Source organism: Lynx canadensis, chromosome D4 (assembly GCF_007474595.2).
Source record: "Lynx canadensis isolate LIC74 chromosome D4, mLynCan4.pri.v2, whole genome shotgun sequence".
In the NCBI taxonomy this organism is placed as follows: Eukaryota; Metazoa; Chordata; class Mammalia; order Carnivora; family Felidae; genus Lynx; species Lynx canadensis.
This window is the reverse complement of record NC_044315.2, coordinates 82605042-82622846: the sequence shown is the minus strand read 5'-3', so window position 1 is coordinate 82622846 and position 17805 is coordinate 82605042. Positions and strand designations below refer to the sequence as shown.

The following is a 17805-nucleotide window of genomic DNA, read 5'->3' as shown; positions in this document are numbered from 1 at the left end:
ACCCAGTTTACGTACACCCTTTCTGGGGCCACCCCGCAGATTTGGGAGTCTCCCAGTTGTATTGCTTCTGGTAAGTTTCTGCCTGCGGCTTTGTTGAGCCGTGCGGCACTCTGTCGTCGCCGGCTGCTGCGACAGCCAGGGGGCCGTGCAGCAAGGAAGGCCGCTGAAAAGAGGAGCGAAGGAACTCTAGTCCCCGTGATGCCGAGGACACTCACCTCTCGTCATTTGAATCTATAAGTCCACGTCCCAGGATGCTGTTCTTGCCTGAGATCTGTATGTATAGAGGCCTCTGAGCTTTCAAGTGAAGTGAGCCAAGTGCCGGCCCATTCACTCGCACCCCACTCCCGTGGCCAGGGGCCACGCTCCCCCCCGAAGCTAGCACAAGGCGAGGTCTTCATGGGGCCTGGCCCTCGGCGTTCACAGAGGAAAAATGAAAGTTGCTTTATTCCCCGGCCTCTTCATAGCTCCCATTATGACGAGAGGGCTCCACAGTGAGGAGCCGGGGCTGTGATATTTCTGCTTCAGCATGAGAGATTCATATGTTTGACTAATCAATTCTTTGGCACTGACTTCCCGTCCTGCATTTTGTTCTCCTGCTTTTGATCGTCTGTTTGCCTTTTTGCCATTCTGCTGGTTCTTGTTTGGAGCTTTTATTTTCCAGGAACACTTTGACCTACTGGATCCTCTATACTCTTCTCTCTCTCTCCCTTTGTCATTTTCCTCTCTGATTTTGGTTTCCCGTGTGATTGACCGCACACAGCTTCCACATACAAGCGAAGTGGAGACCCTCCAGTCACGAGGCCCTGATAACTGCGGGGTTTTGTTTTGAGAGCCCAGGGACCCTGGACTGCAGCCAGCCCCGAGCCGCCCAGCCAAGCTGGGCGGCAGCTTTTCTGTCCCCCATCCCAGCCTCGCCCTGCGTCATGCAGTCGCCGATGGCTTGGCGCTCTGTGGTCCACAAAGCCCGCTGTTAAGGGGGGAGGTGCACAGAACTAGTTTTTGGTCCCGTTTCTCAACGGAAAGAACTGGGGCTTGGAAGGATGAGGTGACTTTCCCAGCGTTTCAAGCCCGTAAAGTGGCCAACCTAGGAGCAGACCCAGGTCTGCTGAGAAGCCAGGCTGTGTTCTGCGGTGCCACCGCTGCTGTCATCGGTCGATTGTCAGTGTCTTCCATTGTCGGCCGACGTTGGCCGAGCAGCTGCTTTGTCCCCAGCATGAGCTTGTCCGGCGAAGCTGCCCATGCCGGGACGGCTGCCACTTCCTGAGCACTTGCTCCATGCCAGGCACGGGGCCGACTTCTTCGCCTACCTTAGTTCTCAGACCCTCGCGGCAACCTGAGCTCAGAGCGGCAGAGGAGCTTTGCTGAGGCCACCCTACTAATGCCACAGCCGGGACTGGGGCCAGGTCTGGCTCCCCCTGACATCTGGGCTCTTAGCAGAGAGCCAGAAGCATAGCAGAGGGGGCGCCTGGGTGACCCAGTCGTTTAAGCGTCTCTTGGCTTTGGGCTCCGGCCATGATCTCATGCTTTGTGAGTTCGAGCCCCATGTGGGGCTTTGCACTGACGGTGCAGAGCCTACTTGAGATTCTCTCTCACTCTCCCCCTCTCTCTCTGCCCCTCTCCTGCTTGCACACACACACTCTCTCTCTCTCTCTCAAATAAGTAAACTAAAAAAACAAAACAAAAACAAAAAAAGAAACAAAGCATAGCAGAGGGATTCTTGCCTTGCGAAGGAGTCTGGGAAGTCTCTCTAGAGGCAGGGATATTCGAATGGGTCCTTCGGGCTGAGTAGGAGTTCGGCAGTCACAGGAAGAAGATGACTTCTTTGCGTCCTGCTTCCTGACCTGTTCTGGGCTCACCTTGTTTTCCTAATCTGTATTTTGCGTTTGAGGATCTTAAGACTAGAGGGATCTTATCACCTGTTCCACACTTGAGTCTCTTCCACGACAATCCTCCACAGCCCGCCCCCAACCCCACCATGAGGCCTTCCAGCCTCTGCTTGCACACCTCCCGTGCCAGGAAGCTCGCTTTCTTCTGACGCAACTGTTCCGTCTTTAAAATGCTCCTATTGTTAGGAAGCTTTGCTTATTTTAGTGAAAAGGACCCAGGCTCTCCCCCCCCACACACCCCCACCCCCTCCGGGTCGGAGAATGCCTCAGGGCCACGACGCTCCTTGGAAGCAGTTGACAGCAGTAGCTGGAATGTGAGCTGGAGGTGAGGTGTGTGCATTTCTGGCTGCGGGGAGGGAAATACGGAAAGGCCAGCCAAGTGGAGTCCCAAGCCCTGGGTCGCATCTCACTCTGTCAGTTTTGCTGTGTGACCTCACATGGGTTACTCTCCTCCCCTTAACTTCCTCCCCTGTCGGATGGGAATAACAACCCCCCCCACTCTACCCATCTCAGGTGGCCGCCGTTCACTAACACGGCAGGCAGACGCGTGCTTAATAAGGCAGGAAGTGCCGCGGAATGATGCAGTGCCGGGGTAGATGCAGGGAACATGAGGAGCTCTCAGTGTGGCAGGAGGCACGAGAGTGAAACTCTGGGACGCTCAGGGCCTCAGGCAGTGCTGCTGGGGCTGTGGGGAAGACAGCGGTGCTTGGCACGTTTGTCTGGACTTGTGAGCTGTCCTTGAAGAGGCCGACTCTGCTGACCCGAGACGGGGAGGAAAAAGGAGCGAGGAGGCAGGGACAGCTGGAGATACTTTGCAGGTGGTTTCATCCGAAGTAGGTGGCTTCTCAGAAGTGGAGGAGGAGCAGAGACGGGCAAGTTGGAGATGGGGCCGAACACAGAACCCAGCGAGTGAATGAGTGGAGATTTCTTGGCCGAGGCCCGGAACGCCTACAGGCTGAGTGGCGGGGCAGAGACTTCAGTGACGGGAGTGCCAGGTTTGAGGACCACGTGGGTCATCCCAGGGGTGGCGCTCAGCGTGCTGGGAAGACAGGCCTTGGAGTTTCAGAGGAAAGTCAGGCCTGGAGCTGGAGAATCAGAAGGCTTTTATCCCTTGTCAGTTCATCTAACATTGTAGAGGCCTGTTTGGTGCCACCCAGGAGTACTGAAGGCACCCTTGTGCGCTCCCTGGGAGTGTGCCATCCGTCGGCAGCCCTGGGGGAAGGCTGGGAAGAAGGTGGTGAAGATGGGGTGGTCCCTGCCAGGTCCCTTTGTGGAGCGAGCACCTCCGCGTGTGAGATGCTGCGCTGCAGCGCCCCTAATCCGCCTCCCCCCCAGCCCTTCCCAGTGAGTGTTGCCATCCCCACTTTACAGATAAGGAAACTGAGGTCCAGACGAGTTTAGGCAGCCGACTGGTGCCTAGAAGACACCCCCCACCCCGTGCCGCTGTACTTGCTTGTGCGCTGTCTAGCGGTGAGCGCCTTCGACAGACTGAAGCTCCTGACGTTTGCTCAGAGCCGAGCCCATCCGCGATTCCGTGTGTGTATTCGTTATCCAGCGGGCACCTTCTTTTTGCAAATTATCTCCATGTGCTGGTGTGTGCGTGAGCGTGAAGATCATCAGGCGAACCATCCCCTGCTCACCTTTGAAACAGTATCCCTACTGCACAGCCCAACAGACGCACAACGGTCTTCCCCCATCTGTTTCCTTCCTTCATTTCCTGTCCGGTTCTTTCGCTGCGCCTTCTGAGGGCTAATGGTAGATCGTGACGTCAATATGCGTTATGTAAGTCGTAATTCTGCTTTATATTTAAATGAACTGTGTGCACACGGAGCGTAAGATGTATGCAGGCCACAGTCGGGGGTCCCCGACTCTGAATTCCTCTGGCTTCTGTGGGTTTTTTTTCAAGTTTGAAAATGTGTTAGGAAGAAGGCAACATTATGATAATTGGAAGTTCAGTATATCTGTCTTTTTCCTCTATTCTTTTATACTTTTTTAGATACAATTAACACTTCACACTTCACCTGGTCCCTCCTTGGTTACCTTTGACACTTCCTTGATATTTATTTAGATGTTCATGGCACCTTCGCTTTGAACTCTGGTTAAGAAAATCAATAACTTTAACATAAGCATTTTTTCTTCACTGAAGAAATGCAATTAGTGAATTACATACATGTGGACATCCCTTTACCTTTTTTTCAACGTGTCAAAGGATCACGGCACAATTATGTGAAAATAGTAAAGAAAAGTGATTTACCATCAAATCAGAATACCTGCTGTGAAGTTGCAAGAAACAGCTCATTTTATTACATTTCCCAGAACAGAGCCTCTCACGGAAGATGGGAAAATGTAGAGCGAGAACTTCATGGGTGTCGTCTTGGAATTTACAAACCATGAATGACGCATTTATTTGAAAATGGCTCTCTCTTCTGTAAGCGTGTGTGAATGCAAATTTCAAGACATACTGGGATTCAACTCTTTCCTATCAGGTGCAGATAATATAATCTATCGTCCTCACTGAGAATGAAAGTAAAAAAATGTGCCTTTTGCCAAAACTTTTGCTACTTTCCCAGTTTCATTTTAGGAGGCTTGTCTTGTGTAACGTTGGCTCTGGGTTTGCCAAGTCTAACTGAGGCAATGTTTTTCTTGATTAGTTCCATCCCTCTTTGCCTCTGCTGTTTGGGAACTGTCAGATAATGTCATCATTAACCCGTTGCCGACGCGCTTGACAAAAAATTCTGAAACTCTAGATGGATTTTGATGTTAGAACTTGAAAGATAAAAAGAGAGCTGTTTTCTGAGTGAACGCAGTTTAAGGGAAACCAAACAAAATGGAACGAGATTTCACTGTAGAAATGGAAAACTGTCTTTTGACTCTCTGAACACTAGTTATTTTAAGACAAAAAAAAATTATTTTCCTATGTTAATATTTCCCTGCTTTCATCCATTTGGGAGAGAAGATCCTAATCTCACAGAATCAACTTGCGTGGCTCTCAGCCTAGAGCCTTGCCCACAAACGCACAGTGAAGGAGTTAATACACTTAATCGTAACTATTGTTCTTCTCCGTTATAATAAAGAGGCCAGTTTTTGTGTTTGAATCATTTGCTACATCAGATGACTTAGGTCATCTTTTTGGAGATCATAAAATCTACTGGAATTTCCTTTTGGACAGAAGTTATGGATCTCGCAAGAGAAAATGGTAGTGATTACACTTACTCCTCTCTGCCCAGTTACCCAGACAAAAATATTATAAGCGTTTCAGCATATGTGGAAATTTGGAGCCATCTCTGGGTTCTGAAGTTTCAATAGGTGTTTATTCCGTTTTATGCCAGAAGCGACATCTCTTAGTGGAAAAGAGCCTGAACTGAAGACAAGTCTGGGTTGAAATGGCTGTGTGAACAGATAACTCACCCTCTCTGAGCCTATTTCTTCATTTGTGAAAGGGCTGTACTCACCCGTACCTCAGTAAACTGTTGTGAGGACAAATGTGGAAATATTTATTAAAAACAATAGTGGTCACAACGCTTACTCGGTGCCGAGCACTCTTCAAAGCACTTGACATGTTACCCATCTAGCTTCACACCAACCCTGTGAAGTGGACACTATTATTTTTCCTATTGTACGGATGAGAGAACCACAGCAGAAGCAGAAAATGACTTGCCCAAGGTCGCACCGATGGTAAGCGTTAGGGTTGTCATTCTGGCGCAGAGGGTCTAGCTCCAGAGTCCTTGCCCTTGGTCACCATACTACGTCGTCTTTCAGAGCCTGGCATGCAGGAGGTGTTTGATAAGTGCCTGTCGTATCTGGAACCTTCCAGCTCAGGCATTTACAGGGGGCATACTCCTGCCTGCTGAGGGGCAGTAGCACGATAGATGGCATTTCTAGCCCACTCTTGGTGACCACAAGGCGCTCGTCCAAGGGAAGCCACGTTGCTGAATAGAAGAAATAGCACCTCTGACCCAAGGCTATCTGGGATCATCATGTCACTGGGGAGTCTCTAAATATGCTATTTCTAAATTTCAAAGCTAGTTTGAGCTATATTTACAGCGTTTAGCATATGAAAAAGCATTGGGAAAGTGGGCTTTTAAGTGGAACGGTTGTGTAATGGAATATTTCACGTTCCGGTTCAGCCATAAAGCTCAGGGCTGATAAACAAAGCATCTGAAACCAAATGGCTCCTCGTCTGACCCCAATTAAAATAAAGATTTCATTCCATTCTGTCCTGACAGAGAGGAACATATTGTTGCCTTTAAGGGAGTTTGGTTTAGTTAATGAAAGAATTTTATTTCATTTTTTCCCCCCAAATACAATATCTAATTAAATAAGATTCAATTTGTTAGGACTTCTGGTAGGGATATGTTAACTCTTTTAAAGCTGTGTTGCCCACGTGCCTCAAGATGTAGAGGGTACTTGTAAAGCCCACCTCACAATCTATTGTTTAGAGAAGAAATAAGTTCAAGTCATTTTAAAGACAAACATCTTCAAGGCTTATCTGTTGATACATCTATCACGGCAACCTGTGTATGTAGGTAGCATGGGTTCTATATAAAATATCACATATTTACATAAAGCCCCGTTTCTTAGAAGCATTTGTACTTGTACATATTGTAATTTACCAATCACCATAGATCTGTCCATATAGAATATCTCACACAGGGAGTTGTAGCTGCTAAAATATGTTAGGTAACATAAGTTGGATATTGATGCCAAATTATCACCGAGTTCCTTCAGAGTTATCTTGAAGAAATATGTGACTGTCTAAAGAATTCATCATTTAACATTAAGAGTGAACACCAGCCAACTCTTCTGGGGGGGGTGGGTGGCGGAGGGGGGGTGGTTCTGGTGTCATGCTGTCACTTTTTTGTAGCCTTTTCTATATGTGCTGCAGCCCATCATGACTGTTGAGTTCCTAATTACCAAGCAGAACATTTCAGTGTCATTGTGGGAAGTTCTCTTCACTCAGCTGGGCATGAGGGAGGCATCTGGCTTACAAGACCCCGATGGGTCATCTCTACACCTCTGAAGACTTGACTGTGTAGTTCATGACGCTAAAGGGAAAGAGGGTGACCTGGGCATCAGGGCACCCGCCCCCGGGCAAGCCCCTCCCATCTCGGGGCTTCCGTTTCTTCATCTTTAAAATCACTGAGCAGGGTCAGTGGATCCCTGAAAAGCCCCTTGGCTCTGCCTTGTTCAGATTCTGCATTCAGTAGAGCAGAAAGTACAAGACGCTTTAAATCCACTAAGAATTTATAGTCAGATGCTAAGGATTTATGTTCTGAGAAATAAAAAGTCTTTAAGACTATAAAACCTAAGGCATTTAAACCACGTTAAATAAAAAAAAATCTATGACTTTGCGTGCAATGGCTCCTTCTGACATTCAGTGGGCATTGACTCAGCGTAATCGAGCACCTATTCTGTGCACGCCCAGTGCAAGGTGTACAGAGGCAAATTATTCACGGCCCTGCCTTCCACGAGCTTATCTGCTGGGCAGAGGACAGGGGAGTGAGAAGCAAGTAAAGAGGTCAGCCCTTTATTAAAAGTGTACTCTGGAACCGAAGGAGTGGGATGTGAGATGGGACGAGGGGCAGGTGTCACAGAGGTGGGGATATTTTGGCTGGACCTTGAAGGGTGAGTGCAGTTTTTCCAGTTGGAGATGGGTGTTCACTGTAGGCAGAGATACACAGAAATGTGGGGGCAAAGCAGTAAGTTCTGCACTATCGGAACATGGGCTTGGGCCGAGGGAGGAATAAAACTAGAAAGGAAGGCTTTGTGAAAAATCTTAAACTCTTACAAGTTCCATTCTAAGGTGTGTGCTCAATGTTTTTCAAACTGGTAGTAATGAGCGTTCTTTGAATATAAAGGATTCTGTGGCTTGGAGATTCTGGGAATGCAGTTGAATTAGTTCCCCTTTTAGAAGTAGACAGTGTACGATAAATACGTACACCTCAGCAGTCATGTGTGCTAAACTTGGTTTAACCAGTGTTGCTCAGTCTTTCGGCTGCTGAACCCTTCTGAAGCAGAAGACCTCTTGATGCCGTGGGGCCAACTTTAGGACCGAGAGCTTGAGATGGGGAGTTCCTCTGGAGAGCTGTGGTCAGTGGAAATACAAGATCCGGTCTGCATTTTAGAAAGATCATTCTGGCCTGGAAGAGAAGTGGAGCTGGGGGAGAATGGCAGGGACAGTGGCACGGATATCAGGAAGGTGACTAGACCCCTGGTTACGCTTGGAGTTGTTTGAGGTGCATTTCAAGGAGAACCCCGTCCCGATACAAGCCACGCCTTCTCCACGCTGATTTGTGAGCCTTGCAGGAGTCCTACCAACAGGAGCTCTCCAGATGCTGACGTTTAAAGTCATCTCCCTGGCAGCCTTTCGGGAGCGCACAGATAACGTTGGTGACTGGCACAGGAATGAACTTGGTGTTGGGATGTTGGAGGCAGCAGGTGAAAACGGATGCTGAAGTCTCCGTGGCTCCCTGAAGCCATTTTTGAGGGCCTACTACGCGCAAGGACTGTGCTAGGTACTTGTACGGACACTCCCAATTATTCCTTGAAACCATCTAAAGGCGCTGCTGCTGTTCCACCTGGATGAGGAAAGAGAAGCGTGGAGAGGGTGGTTGACTCTCCCAATGTACCATGGCTGACAGGCCTTAAACCCATCTGACTAACCTAAGTTCATGGCCTTTACAACTGAGCTATCCTGCCTCCCCTAAATAGCCTCCATTTAAAAGCACTGACCATCTAGCGGGCACTGTGCAAAGCGTTGTGTGTTGTTTAATTTACTCTCCCCAGCAGCCCACAGGCAAACTAAGGCTTTTGTCAAGTAGCCAAAGTCATAGCTGGACATTGCAAAGCCAGGAATTGAACTTCAGTGTGGCTGCTCTCTTCTCCCCCCGAATAATTCTGAGGAGGTTGTTCAAGAAATTGCTCAGAAATGTTTCTCTGTGGAAATACTAGGGGGGTCACCTGGGTGGCTCAGTCGGTTAAGCGTCTGACTTCAGCTCAGGTTATGATCTCACGGTTCAGGAGTTCGAGCCCTGCGTCGAGCTCTGTGCTGACAGCTTAGAGCCTTGGAGCCTGCTTCAGATTCTGTGTCGGCCTTTCTCTCTGCCCCTCCCCCATTCACGCTCTGTCTCTCTGTCTCTCTCTCTCTCAAAAACAAACATTAAAAAAAATATATTAGGAAATGGGTGGGCATTATTTTTGGTGCAACAAAATTCCAGCTCTGGGCTAAGAGCTGAGCCCGATGGTTCGATCCTTGCCTTGACACTGGCGATGCAAAACCCAGATTTGAGTGAAGCAGTTGTTGCGTTAAATTCATCGCACGTTATCAAGCCCCTACTCCAGGCCTTTCGCCGGGCTCACAGCTGGAGACCCAGGCTTGAGCAGAACCCTGCCTCTGCCCTTGCTGTCAGCTGGGATACCCATACAGAGAACTCTCAGTGCCATGTGTTAAGTGCAATTACAGAAACCTGTTGAAGTAACCCAGGAGAGCGAGAAATTAACTCCATCTGGGACATAAGGGCAGGCTTAATGGGAGGTATGCCTGCCATGGGTTTTAAAGGATGAATAGGAGTTTGCCAAACAGCGAAGGGGGAAATGCCCAAGCTTATTTTTCGCTCTTGGATTGGATGTTGATGATCCACTTAAGAACAGCAGCAGCATGCCTACAGAGCTTGAAATCAGTGCCCTCGTTGTCTTGATTTGCTGTTAAGAAAAATCTAATCCCACCCTGTCTGCCAGCCTGACATGATTGGAATCCTGAGATGTGGTGACCTGTGGAGGCCTTTTACGTCTGTCTTCTCTGAGCGGCGTTTACAAATGTTTGTTCATTTAGAGACCCTAGTGTATCCAGGTGACATGCTTCACTTAAAATCGTTCAAATGATGAAACCTAGGGAAAAAGTAAGTAAATTATTAGACTTTCTGCTTTTTAATTAAACCCGCCCGCCCTCCTCCCCCTACGTGGGCTGACTGGCTGGAGTGAATGCGGGGGGGGGGGGGGGGGGGGGGTTGTTTGCCCGGGTGTGAAGGGATCGCATGCTTCCTTGCTCATCCATTCATTCGGTGGTGGCAGGATGCTTGCTCTGGGCTGGGCTCCGAGGGTACAAGGACGGGGGCACAGGGCCCGCTTGCCAAGTGCTCACAGATGAGTAGAGGAGTCAGAGGTGTTTGTGGGTAAGAAGTACTGTGGGAGCAGCCAGCTTAGCCAGAGGAGAGGTTGCTTAGCAGCATTTGCCTAAAGCAGTGACTGAGCTGAGCCTTGAAGGATGAATGAACCACCATCGCCATCAACCTGTAAGCAGGAGGAGGTGGTGGGGAAGCATGTGGGCTTGGGAGGCAAACTGCAGGGTCCCGGTGCCAGCTCTGAGTGCCCTTGGCAAGTCCTTAATCTCCGTGTGCATTGTCTCCTCATCTGTAAGACGCGACTCGCTAATAGGCTCTCCCCTCTTAGGGTTGTTGTAAGCATGAATTGAGTCATTATTTGTAAAGAGAGAACTCTGCCTGGTACCTTGTGAGAGCAGTAAACAACCATTGCCTTGTACCTGATGCCGGATTATAAGTACTTCGGCTCCTCCCCACAAGCCTTCCTGGTGTGTGGTTTTATCCCCGTCATCCAGATGAGGAAACCGGGTGTTGAAAATGGCTAGTGATTTACCTAAAACCATGCGCCTCGTACGTGGCTGAGCCAGGAGTTGAATGTCAGCGTCCCAGGCCCCGAAGCCCTGACTCCCTCCGTTCCTCTGTGCTCACATCTTTACTATGTACCTCCTTCCAAGCTCCGGGATTTTGTGAATGGTGTTTTTGCTTCATTGATAGTTAAAGCTCTCTTCCTCAGAGGAAAATTGTTGACCTTTGTCAGAGTATGGTAGAGAGAGAAAGGATGGGCTCGGAACAAGAAAGACCTGACTCTCACTTCCCAGCCCCACTCCTGCCCGGCATGCTGGTGATCTCGGACTCTGCTCTGGCCCAGTGCACTGGTGATCTTGCCCAAGTCCCCTTACTTCCTGAGCCCCTTCAGGGACACTAATTCCTGCCTCACAGGAACGGTCGTGGAGGCGAACGAGAAATGTGTGTAAAGCTAGTGTGTGCCGAGTGCACAGAGTAAGGACTCTGCAAATGTCAAGTGTCCCTTTGTCTTTCCCTACCCTTCCGTGTTGTACAAAACCCTTCTTTATAATTAGAATTCCCCCGCGGTGATTGCATTCAAGGCTGGACATACTTAAACCATTTCTTAGCGTCAGCATGTAAATTCTTCTATTATAAGTGTCTTTCTGACACGAACCCTAAAATCACACCCATCTTTTTTCCGTAGCGCGTCCGTCTCCACGTACATTCTTCAGACTCCTTGCCCAGTAATTACGGCCTTTCCCTCTCCCAGCGTGGGGTCTGGCTTGAGGAGGCAACTGCTACTTCTGTGGTTCTGCTCATAAAATCCGTGTCCCATTTCCCAAGGTTTGGGATGTAACTTGAGGAGTGGAGTTTTTGTTTTTTGGTTTTGGGTTTTTTGTTTTTGTTTTTGTTTTTTTAGGTGGGAGGGATATGGGTCTGTGGAACTAAAACTCAAAACAGACAATATTTGTGTGGCTAGCCACAGAAGATGGATTCAGCGTACTGTTTTTATGATCGGAATAATGCCCGTAGGCCCTCGTCTAGGGAAGCAGGGTAGCAGATTGCATCAAGAGCCTCCAAAACACTCATGCCAGCGGACTCAGCGAGCTTTCCTCGAGTCCCTGCCGCGTGCCGAGCCCCGCGTTAGCAGTCACCCCTCTGCTCTGGCTGCGCACGTTCGAGTAAAGGGGGTCAGCCTCCCCAAAACGCTTCCAAAACGGCATCAGGAGCTGCCCAGTAAAGGGGAGCACGGAAGTTATGGAGTCCCGCGGAGGGCGTGCCAAATCCAGCCCAAAAAGGGGCTGCAGGGACTCAGTGTTGAACATTGTCACCCCAGGAAAGTTGTCACTCCACCTGTCATGGAGGCGAGCTGCACGGGTGGCCGTGTAGCTAGAACAGCCCAGAAGAGGTCGGGAGACTGCACGGAACAAGCAAACGGGGTCCAGATCCTGGGAAACCGAGGGATGCACGTTCTGGTCCTGGACCCGAAATGAGTTGGATTTCAGCCCCGCGTGAGCGGCCTCACCGAAATGGTGCCCCCCAGCACGCGAAGGACAACGTCCTAATAGCGGCTTCTAATGAAAATGTGATCGTGGTCCTGGATGCACCGCTGACCTGCGCGCACTTGCAAGTGGGGCTGATTCATAGGACGTTTGCGCGGCTCTGCACATTTCCTGAGGAGGTATTTTGTCTCATTGTTGCTTCCTGGTCCGGCAGAAGGTCTAGTTTGTGTGAGGCGGCTTCGGTAATTAACCAAGTGTGTTCTGTGGAGGGAAGCGGGAGGACTCAGGGCCCGGCCGTCTCGCTCGGCGTGTTCATGTGCTTAGTTGTAAATACCGGTGAAATCCTCAACAAGGACGACCTGGCTGTGTGAAAAATAAAAAAGAACCCGCGCCGAACGTGTCCTGTTCAGAATCACTTGATGAAGCGGAGTTTTTTGAACTCTGACTGGAACTTAATTTTAGCTACTTTTTTTGGGTAAAGCTCCAGAGGAAAGCAGCGAGACTTTGAGATCTTTAAATTTCCTTTTTTGGGAGCGATGACAGTGCTCCTCTAAAGTTTGTTTCTTACCTTTCCACCTTTGAGCAATTGATTTTGATTAGAAACATTACACCCAGCATTTACTTTGACGTCCCTGAGTACAAACAGTCATTTTAATGGTTTTTTTAAAAACAAAATCATGACAGGGACATCAATCCTTTGCCTGGTGTATGAAGGCCTGGTATATTAATTGGCTGTCAGATTCTGAAGAAATAATGGATTAATGTGCTTGATCGTAACGCTGTGTTCAGAGACTGAAGTTTGATCCTGATGTCCCCAGTCTCTCTGCTTAATGCAATTACAGATATGCATTCAGGACATTTGAGTGGATTGCATTTCATTAATATGATTTGAGCGGACAACATTAGGCTGCTGTCGGGTCCTCTCTGACAGCTAATTACTAGAATGAAGCGTGTATACCGCTAAGGAACAATGGTGCCCTTATTGGGGCCATTAAAACAATAGAAAAATAGTGCTTTAAAACACTCGGAGAGTTACATTCCATACTAGTCATGAGCCATGAAGACCGCTCAGAGGGGGATGTTGGAACGAAAGACATGGACAAACACTGGAGGAGTCTCTAAGAGCAGGACTCTCTTGTCTTTCAACGAATCCAAAAGTTTAACCAATAGGTTAGATCCTTCCAAAGGAATTTGGGGCATCGCTGGCTCAGTATTGATCTGGGGGTGCTTTCAGGAAGTATCATAATCTCTGACCATTCAGACCTCATATCTTGCCTCCTCCCCACCCGCCCACCCACCCTAAAAGGTCTTTCACAATGGAGAAAGTGGCAATGTGGAATACCCACGGTTTATTACATTTTTCCTTTGAGGAGAAAAAGTGGCCTTTGTCTCGTGGGGTTATAACTCAGCCATATGGGCTATCTGAATGTCTACCCATGGAGGGAAGAGGTGCTGGTGGTAATGAAAGTTTGTCATCCTGGGGGTATCTCTAGCTCTCCGAACCCCCTGAGTCTTACGAAGCATTCACCTGGCTCCCATCGTGTGTCCGGCACTGCTGATAGCTGGTGACAAAAAGATGAATCAGGCACAGTCCCTCATCCCTGAGCTCCTCAAGTCCTGTGAGGGACAGACATAAAGAAAGAAAGGGAGGGGGAAAGGAAGGGAAAGGAAAGAATGAGGCGGTGCTGGATTGGAACAGATGGATGTTTAAGAGAAGGGAAGCCTAAGGGCTTCTCAGAAGAGAACCTAAGAGGCTGATCTTGAAAGACGAGTAGGAGTTTGCTACAAAGTTAGGAAGTGAGTGGGGGCTTCTAGACAGAGGCTGCCGTGCAGGGTGGTCTGAACTCCAGGGAGGAGCTGCCTTAATGATCCATCTAGGACCAAACTGGAATGGAATTCTTAGCTGCACTCTCGGGGGTGTGTTCTGCGACCTTGAGGCACCTTTGGCCAATGCTCCCGAGAGGCTGTGGACAAATCTTGAACTCAGCAATAAGGTTCCTGGATTCTAGCCCTAGATTTACTCCCTAAAAGCCATGTAAATCCCCCAAAAGTCATTTGGCCTCATTTTTCTCATCTGTGAAATGGAGGTAGCACCCGCTCTGTCTGTCAGCCTCACGACGGGTCAGGTTTGATTTAAGAGGATGCCGTTGTTACGTATGCCCAGGTTCCCCTGGCTGCTGGTAGGTGTCAGAATCCAGAGTCAGACTCAAGTTAGGCCAACTCCGTGGCCTGTATGCCACACTGCTTCTGGTTCCTTTGGAGAACGAGTGTGAGAATCAGCTAAGTGGGAAAGCTCGGGGGAGATCCAGTCTCCTCTTTGGAACCTCCTCTAGCAATACAAGGTGACATGAAAATCCCTGCCACACTACCAGGAAATGTGACGAGCCTCCGGCCACCTGCCCGGTTCTGTATCCCTAGGAGGTAGCACCTCTGGTGGAGGGCACCTCCCCAGAAACCGGGGCGGGCTGTTCCTAGAGTCCCAGAGACAGATCACCACCCTCCTTCCCCCTGAGATGTCTGCTTTTTATCCAAACTGCCACCAGGAGAGAGGGTCAGAAGCTGTTCGTGAAGTGATGGTGGTACAAGCTGTCAGCCTCTGGTCTCCTGGCCTCTACTGTCTCCTCTGTCGCTCTCCACACCCTGTCCCTTCCCACCTGTAACTCAGGCAGCTCTTCATCACCCGGGTGCACTTCTCAGATGCCCTGAAGGCAGTGTGTCCAACTCTGACCCCCAGAAATCAGGTCCTTGGCCAAGCTACATTTCTTCAAGTATGCATACCCCGGTTAGAAATGCCAGCCCCAACGGGACAGCTTAGGGCACAGGCTGTGATTACTCCTCTGTGTTCCCTAGCTCCTGGCCTAAGGTAGGCGCCCTGGGAGACTCTTGGATAAGGGGGTACCGGAAGCCAGAGAGAGTTGCTGATGTGATAGCCCCACTCCCTGGGTAACCCCCATCTGCCATAACGGCAGTTCCCAAGTCCTCGGTTTTCATTCTGACCGGTGAGTCGCCTCTCCTCTTATGCTCTTGATCTCCTGAACGATTGCAATGACAAGAGGACCCTGGTGTAAGTCAAGTAGCAGGGAATGGGTGTGTGAATAAACGGCATCCCTCCCCGCCATGGCCCAGAGTTATGGGATGGGGATGACGAGGCGAGGCCCGCCCTGCCTCTCTCCAGGCTCGGATACCACCACATCAGGGAGTGTGAGCTTCCTGGGGACCAAGTGGTGCCTTAGTCGTCACGCATGCCCGGTGCATCACCCGGTGCCTGGAAGAGGGCCTCAGGGGTGATGGGCCTGGGGACCACGGCCCTGCCTGGGAAGGACGCTCTGCTCACCCGAAGCCCGTCACAGAATGTCGGACACGTCTGCTGCCTCATCAAGGGTTCCTCAGGTGGGAGCCACATGTGCCATTATTCCCCAGGAGCCCCACGGGGTGAGCCCAGAAGCCCCCGCTTTCTTCTCTGAATTTTATTTGCTAATTTCTCCATGGGAAACACAGCCCTGCCAAGACCTGTTTCCCTCCTATTACCTGGCTGGCGTTTTTCTAATGGTTCCCTTCCTAATGATCCTCAAACAAAGAGACGATGGTGGAGGGTAATGCATCACTCCTGCCTCTCGCTCCCTGGTCATTCTTGCTAACAGGCTTAGCCGTGCTTCACAGTCATTATCACATGTCGCACTGTCTTTGGGATGCAGAAATGATTTGCCAGCCCCATAATGCTTCATTTTTACTAAAATGAAGGCAGGACAAAAAAATTCTTATAATAAAAAAGTGTACACTTACTCCTGACAGATCTGATCTTAAAACCCTCCTCTGTCCCCTGGTCCATACAGGATAGTGTCTCAACTCCTTGGCCGGGCATCCGAGACCTTCACGACCTGGTCAGCGATCTCTTTTCACTTCGCAGTCTCCTCTCGTCACCCTCAGGCCCCTTGTGGAGACACTTGTTCCCAAAGGCCCCAGCTCTTCCTCTTGCATTCCTGCTCATCTCTGTAGGCGAGACGCCCCGCGGGGTCTGCAGAACCGGGCTTTCCAAGCTTAGTACCAGTGTCACCACCCTCTGTTCCTCTGTGACACTTATCCTGACAGCCCAGGTAGGATGGGCACCTTCTTTCCGGCCTCCTTTACTACCCAGGCAAGCCTCTACCTAATGTCCAAGCCCCTCAGTGACAGGAGCCCCATCCCCATTAGCGTCCTTGGTGGTCCCTGGTGCCCAGCACAGAGCCTGACACACAGCGACCCGTATGAACATCTGGGAAAGGAAAGGAAGTCCTTCCCCGAGAGGTCCCCCACGTGAGGGTTTTGAGGTCCAGCACCCAGGTCAGAGAGGGCCGACTAGCTTAATGGTGAGCTCCCCCAAATCTGGACTCAGAGGAACAAGTTGAGGATTGGGGTAACAGAGAAGGAGCCGCGTCTGGGACATGTTACTGTTGTTGTGTCCATGGCACATTCAGGTAGAGATGACCAATGGGTACTGAGACCTTCAAAGCAGAGCTCTGGGCTTCCCAGGATCTTTGATGAGCCAGAGGCCCCTCCAGCCTGGAAATCCATAAGGGCAACTGAAGTGTTCTTTTTCCGTGAGATGGCAAGAGGGGCACTCACACAGAGTCTTATGTGGAGAGGGCCTCAGAGACCCTTCTAGTACTTTCTGCTCACCATAGTCAGCTGAGGGCCAGCATGCTGACAACATTACTCTGGGAATGTTCACTGCAGACACTCGCTTGCAAGCTCCTTGAGGGCTGGAACTATACAAACTAAGGCCCTACGATCCCTATTTCCCACAACCAGAATTATACAGGCAGCCTGTGAGGTTTGGCCAGAATAGACCTGTCCCCTCCCAAGAAGACTACTTGAAGGAGAAGACATCTTTGGGTGTGTATGTTCTGGTCTGTTGGCTAGACAGTCATTTTACTTGACGGTCGTACTTAGTGTCTCCAAGCCTTGAATCCCAGAGTTGGTAGGCAACTTTGATGCGTGTATCACTCTCTTGTGGGTCAGCTGGCTTCTGCTGGCACACCTTTGATGTTGGGGAAACTTACTCTTACAGAGCCAAAATCTTCCTACAGTTTTCATCCACTGGTCCTAGTTTTTTTGTTTTTGTTTTTGTTTTTTTCCCTTGGTAGTCACGTAACGTCACGTCAGTATCGTTGGTGATTTTTCTACTGGTACTAGAGGGGCACAGTCCTTTTGGACTGAGCCTTCTCATCCAGTTCTTCACCTGGTCTCTGGAGGGCTATGCTTTGCCATTGTCCAACCTTAAATGTCTGGAACACCAGATGCTCCAGGTGTGGCTGACAAGAACAGAACTCAGTGGACCCCTCAACCTTACTTTAGCTGTACGATGTCCAATACAGGAGCCGCCGTCTGTGTCTGGCCTCTGAGCGCGTGAAATGTGGCTAGTGCGGGTGGAGATGTGCCGTAAGGGTAAAATATACACCAGATGTCTAAGACTTAGTATGAATAAAAGAATGTAAAACTCATTAATAATTTCCTATATAGATTACAGGTTGGAATTATACTTGTTGTATACGCTGGGTAAAATATAATATATTAGAATTTCCCTATTGCTTCTCGGCCTTTTGGCCAAGATCAAGTGTAGAATTTCCCACGTTTCTTTTTACTTTCCACACGTGCTACTTAGTAAACTTAAAATTACGTATGTGACTCGCATTATTGTTCAATTAGACTCCACTGCCCTTGAGTGCAGTCTGAGATTGTCTACTTCTGTGAATGGTTACGGGTTGCCTTATTCTTTTTTTGAACCGTATCACACGTGGGCCATTGCTGAACACATACCAAACATAAAATTCT

General features: G+C 49.5%; 1 protein-coding gene and 1 pseudogene across 7 annotated transcripts in view; both read left to right on the top strand.

Annotated features, from left to right (window-relative positions):
- DENND1A (DENN domain containing 1A) overlaps positions 1-17805 on the top strand; it is a 512100-nt gene that overhangs the window by 397579 nt on the left and 96716 nt on the right. The gene's annotated exons all lie outside the window — the stretch shown is intronic.
- On the top strand, positions 17558-17706 carry LOC115500218 (annotated as a pseudogene).